Genomic DNA, 6,000 nt, shown 5'->3' with positions numbered 1-6,000 from the left:
CAAGGTCAGCCAGGTGAGTAGCCAGGTGAGTAGCAAGGCTCTCTTTCCTTCGCCAAGATCTGTCTGTCTTACTCTTATCCAAAGACAGATATTTGTTTCCCCAAATTCAGAATCTCCTTCCTTGTTTGGGAGGCAAGAGAACAATCATTGCCCAAAGGGAAATGACGGCCTGGGATGAAGGTCAAGATCTCTCTGTGTTCCCACATGAAAGCAACAACAAAGTTTCCTTTGGTTGCAGTACCTGGTCCCAACACAGTCCACAAGCCTACCTACCCCAGAGCCAGGCCACATTCAAAATCCTAAGTACCCACGAGATCAGTTCTAGGTATCTCCTCTCTAAGGAGAGGATTAGGGGAATGGTTCTGGGCTTAAGATTCAAATAAGGCCAGCTGAGGCCTGAAATGTGGGCAGGTCCCCTAAGCCAAAAGTCGGTAGGTCGAAGTGAAGATGCTTGGGGGGCACAGTCAGGTCCCAGGAGGTTCTTGACTGGATTTAGGGAATCCCTTTAAAGTGTTTTGTGAGGGGAAAGAGGAACTCTTGAGTTCAGTAGTTTAAGAGTTTTACTGGGATTAGAGTACAACTGTCCTGGCTTCTCAGGGCTGTCTGCGACCATGGCCCTGCAAAAAGAGACAAAAAAAAAAAAAAAAAAAAAAAAAAAGCAAAGCTTCAAATCACTTTTTAAAAGGCACACCTGGTATTAATTATAACCAGACATGATGACACACACCTTAAAGCCCAGCTCTTGGGAGACAGAGGCAGGCAGATCTGAGTTCAAGTCCCGGCTTGTCTACATAACAAGCTCCAGGCTATCTGGCTACATAAGACCTTGTCCCAACTGAAAACAAGCAAATCACATTAAAAATCAATCGTGATGACACACAGCCAAGCATTTCAGAGGATGGAGCAGAAGGTTCTTGAGTTTGAAGCCACTCTAGACCATTCTGTAAGACTTTTAAAAAGCCAAAAAAAAAAAAAAAAAACAAAACAGATGAAACTGAAAGCACAGGCTCCATCTTACTTGAATTGATAGTTTCCTTTCTCATTGGATAAAAATATACATAAAACGTAATTGAGTCATTTTCAGTGTGTGGCTCAGTGGCATCAAATGTATCTGTAAGATCATAAACCATCAGTGCTGTCTCCTTCCAGAATGATTTCAATACTCTACAAGAAAACTGTGCACAGTCAGCCTCTCACCATTAGCTGACTCCTTCTAGTCCCTACCCAGGACCCATCTGCTTTCTCTTATCTGTTTGTGCTGGGCATTTTGTTGCCATGGGCTCATATTAAGTATAAGTTGCTTCCTGTCTTAATTCACAGAGCACCACGTCTTCAAGGTCGCTGGTGTTTCAGAATGTCATCCGTGCTTCACTCCAGTACCTGTCGTCAAGACCCTGTTTTATTTATGTGTGCAGCAGTCGGGGAATATTTGGGTTAGTTTGATGTGGGAACACTCTTATGTGCACTTGTGTGCAACTTTTTAAAAAAATTATTGATTTTACGTGTATTTTGCCTACATATATGTCTACATATCACATGTGTGCCTGGCATTCTTGGAGGTTAAAAGAGGGCATCTGATCCCCTGGCACTGGAGCAATGGACAGATATGAGCCACATGTTGGTGCTGGGAATCAAACCCAGGTCCTCTGGGAGAGCAGCCGATGTTCTTCACCACTGAGCATCTTTCTGTGCAACCTCACACTTGGTTTCCTGTCTTCAATTCTTTGGCCAACCCTAGGAGTGGAACTGCTGAGCTGCAGCATAATTTTATCTTTAGTATAAATAAGTGGTCACATTTTCTTCCACCGAGGCTGGTGCAGTCTCAGCATTGGTGTATGAAGGTGGCAGCTTTGAAACACACACACACACACACACACACACACACACACGTTCATCTGCATTGTTGCCATCACTGCCATCATTCCAGAGGAGAAGAGCTGTTTCCTCACCCCTTTGGTGTGCATGTTCTGTAGAACCATTGGTTCTGAGAGCCTATGCTGTGCGACTGCTGGCTATCGCGATGTTTTCTTTGCAGAAACAACTTTTCAAGTTCTTTGCTTATTTTACTATTGTGCTGCTGAGTTGCAGGTATTTATGAATTTTGGGTACTCGTACTCGGCCCTTATCAGAACATAACTTACAAATATCCTTTATTTCTGTGGTTTGTCTATTGATTATAGTCAGATAGGTGGGATTTTTTTTTAAAACAAAGATTCATTCATATTTATTTATTTATGTGGATCAATACTTTGCTTCCACTGCCAGTTTGTCTGGTATCCATGGAGGCCAGAAAAGGATGCTGTATGCCCTGGGGTTCCACACTGTGGGAATAAGGGATCTGAACTCTGCAAGAACGTACTTAACTGCTGAGCTGTCTCTCCAGCCCCCACATTCTTTCTGAGGGGCGGTGGAGGTTTGAGACAGGGTTTCTCTGTGTAACAGCCCTGGCTGTCCTGGAACTCACTCTGTAGGACCAGACTGACTTCGAATTCACAGAAATCCACCTGCCTCTGTGTCCCTAGTGCTGGGATTAAAGGTGTGCGCCATCACCGCCCAGCAGAGCATCTTTTGTTTTTAAAAGGGTAGATGTTGAGCAAAGCCCTCAGGTGCTGCCGAAATGAGTTTCAAGCAGAGAGGTCTCCTCGCATCAATTCCTTCTGTCCTGGTCTCTCCTAAGCAGTCCACACCCAACTTTTCTCTAATAACTATGAACCGCATACACGGTGTGAAGATTCTCGTCTAAGACACAAATGTCCTCTGTGTGTCTTCTGTCTGTGTGGGTGCCCTGCCTCGTAAGTGATAGTACTTCTGTTTTCCAGGTGGTGAAACTGAGGAACAAATACTTCAGTGAATGCCCCGAGGTCTTGCTGCTCATAGCAGCAGAGTCAGGATGCGAACCCCAGTCTATCCAGCCTGACAGCTCGACCAGCCCATCCACAGTTCGTAAGCTGCTGTTCTTGGGCGCCACAGTGCCTCCATGTGCGGGGGAAGCCTTTCTGCTCACAAGGAGGAGGGTCAGAAGAGGGTTCAGGTCTCTGGAGCCATCATACACCCCAACCACGGCAGCTTTGCTTTGATTTCTCTCATAATTTAGGACTCTGGAATCAGATCTTGGTTGAGAGAAAAGAAAGGAGGAGGATGGCGCTTTTAAAAGGGCTTGGAAAATCACAGCGAACTCCCGCCACTTTGTAGACCAAATCCCAAAGCCCTTGTCACTTCCCGTGACGCAGAGGTTTCAATAAAGGACACCCGGTTCTAAGCTGAGAGACAGAAAGGTGGCATTTGTTTGGGCCCGCCCACACCTACACATGTGCACACACGTATCCACACAGTCCCACATCCTATCTTTATCCCCCGATTCATGCCCGTTTCTGGCCCAGGACAATGCCAGCTGTAGAAGGAGTTGCCTCCAAACTCCCACTCACTAGGAAAAAAAAAAATAGTGGCCTCACCCACACTTCCCGGCAGTCCCAGTTGCCACCATCATCAGTCAGGTATGCTGCCTGCTCACCTGTGAAAGGCGTCTCAGCAGCCAAGCCATTCTCCAAACCAAAGCTTCCCGTCTCATTCTTTGCCTTTCCATGAGCAAAATGAGTTACCACCAGCCCCCCGGGGGGCCTTAGCTTTTCATCATCTCTAGTGATGAGGCTGAAATCCAGGACGAGCCATCCCGAGGAACCCTGCCTGACAAGGTGAAGCCAAGTCCCAAGAGAAATAGCTTGCAGGTGAGTGTCCCTCCTTCCTGCCTGGCTGCTGGCCAGGACAGAGAAGGCCGAGAGAAAGGAGGGGAGGGGCCAATGGATCACCCACTCCCACAGGACAGTTTTTATCTTCCAGAGAGCGCTCATCTTAGTAGGGCAGGAAAATCCCCTGGCCACTGCAAATCAGGTTGGATCTCTGCGTGTTTCCTTGGTGGAAGATCCAGGTAGCTAAGGTGAGTTTTGTGTATGAGGTTCAGCAGCCTATGCAGATGAACGGTCGCTGGGAGGGTGAGACTTTGAAGTGGATGGGGGAGGGCGGTAGATTTTGTGCAGCTCCCTAGAACCATATCTTGATTTTTCTGAACATTTTCTATGTGCCAATAAATCACTATCAGATGTCTGCTCAAATATAATTCAAGTGTGAGATTCCATGACAAGGTTCAACGCTATTAACTATTTTGGGAACGATGGGAAGAGGTATTGGAGAGTGTCCCTGCCCACTAGGTAAGTTGGATCCGGGGCAGAATATCTTTTCATCTCTATTCCTATCTTCGACTAAACAGTGCAAAAGGAAACTTGTTTGTGTGTCACCCCCAAAAATTCCCCAACTGGCTATGGGCATCTAGCCACAATTCTCTAGCTAGATAGTGATTTCTGGTTCCTTAAAGAAAGAACCAGGGCAGACAGGGACTCACAACCCTCAGCTAAAAACTGCAGAGTCACACGTGGCAGGAGGCTGTTCTCAAGAGCGTCTCCAGTGACTTGCCTGGGCACCGCTCCTTCTCTAACGCTGCCTAAACTTTTTCCAACTCCCAGTTATAGTAAGCTCATTAGCCAACTAACACTGGACTCGTGGGACTGAAAAGGACCCTGGGAAGACATACCTTGTATGACAGGCTCAGCTGCAGAGTGACCGACCACTCTGGAAGACCCAACCCATACCCATCAAAGTACCTAGGTGTGTCTCGCTGCCTCCAGCCACCATACACACCCACACTAGCTGTGTTCAACCCGCCCACCCTGAGTGGCAGCTCCAGTCCCCAGACACACCTTTCCCCATCTTTCTTCTGAGCAAAGCTTAGAAACGCAAGTGTAATGTATTCCTGTCTTTGCAAGGGGAAAAGTCTTAGAAAGAGTAGAACAGGAAGAGACTGTTAGGGCAGACAAGGCTGCCTGATTTCCAAGATCTCAGATCCTCTGACATGCTGCGGGGGTTAGTCCTTCAATGGCACATGATTCATCTGGGAGCATGGGGAAGAGTAGAGAAAGCTGAACACCCCCTACACACCACACACACATACACACACACACACACACACACACACTCAAAATGATGGGAAAATGCTATTGACTCTATCATGACAGTTAGACATGCATGATGTCTATCTGCTACACCTGTAACAGCTCTTTGGGTTCTCCAGGGATGAAATTAGCTGATAGAGCACCTGCAGAGTACAGCAGGGAGCGGGGATGTGTTTGCATGAGTGCACATTAGCCCCAGAACGAGTGAGGTAGCACGGGATAAGGAAGAACAGCTAAGTGCAATAGGAAGAGACACTGTGATGTTTAAGATTGTCCTTGCTTTTAGTTTTTCTGTTTTGTTTTGTTTTGTTTTGTTTTTAGAAGGTACATACATAGAGCAGACATCAGGGATGCTGGATAGGTGTTCTGGGGATCTGGGTTAGACTATCTTCAGGATTCTGTACCAGGTTTCAATGAAAGGAAAATAGAGATTTGTTTACACTTGAGGATATGTATTATTGAAATAACGAGACAAGAAGTAATCTTTGTTCACATGAAATGAGCCTCCCAAAGTCCTGCTCTTACTAATGGAACCTCATAACACAGGCTGCGGGCAGCATGTGGATGAGAGTGCACACAGTCGTACATGTGTTAGACACTGAGAATGCAGTCAGAACACACACGCTCACTCCATTAGCTACAGCATCCAAATGAGTATGAACAAAGAGAAAGAGCTTGAACTTGCTGGCTGATTATGCTTATTAAATTTGTAAAAGATTATTCCTCTCTTGATCATTTCTCAAAAGGAATAAAGATGATGGGTGTTTAAAAATTACACTAGGTTTTTGTGAAGAAAATACAACTGAAATATTATATTATTTCGATTACATATCTGTGCATAGCTTCATCAGTCCACTACCCAGGACCCTACTTTCTGAAGGCCCGTGTTCATGCTGGAATGTGGACAGGGAGAATGTCCTCATCTGCATCTGTAGACTAGTCTTGTTAATCTGAAGGAAATCTGACTGTGGGAATCAACAGAGTTGTGGCATTTTGC

The 6,000-nt window shown here is 46.0% G+C and overlaps 1 protein-coding gene across 2 annotated transcripts in view; it reads left to right on the top strand.

The window, feature by feature from the left end:
* Positions 1–3,502: 3,502 nt before the first annotated feature.
* The window catches only part of Adtrp (androgen dependent TFPI regulating protein), an 86,172-nt gene continuing 83,674 nt past the window's right edge, over positions 3,503–6,000 (top strand). The window contains exon 1 of one of the 2 annotated variants that reach the window (XM_085699419.2): positions 3,503–3,725. The gene's annotated coding sequence lies outside the window, so the exon portion shown is untranslated. Of the gene's footprint in view, positions 3,726–3,831; positions 3,935–6,000 lie in introns of those variants that run through there. The other variant, XM_085699420.2, reaches the window with a different exon arrangement.

The sequence above is a fragment of the Myodes glareolus genome, chromosome 14, assembly GCF_982192425.1.
Source record: "Myodes glareolus chromosome 14, mMyoGla1.1, whole genome shotgun sequence".
In the NCBI taxonomy this organism is placed as follows: Eukaryota; Metazoa; Chordata; class Mammalia; order Rodentia; family Cricetidae; genus Myodes; species Myodes glareolus.
The sequence above is the reverse complement of the archived record's forward strand: the minus strand, read 5'-3'. Positions and strand labels throughout refer to the sequence as shown.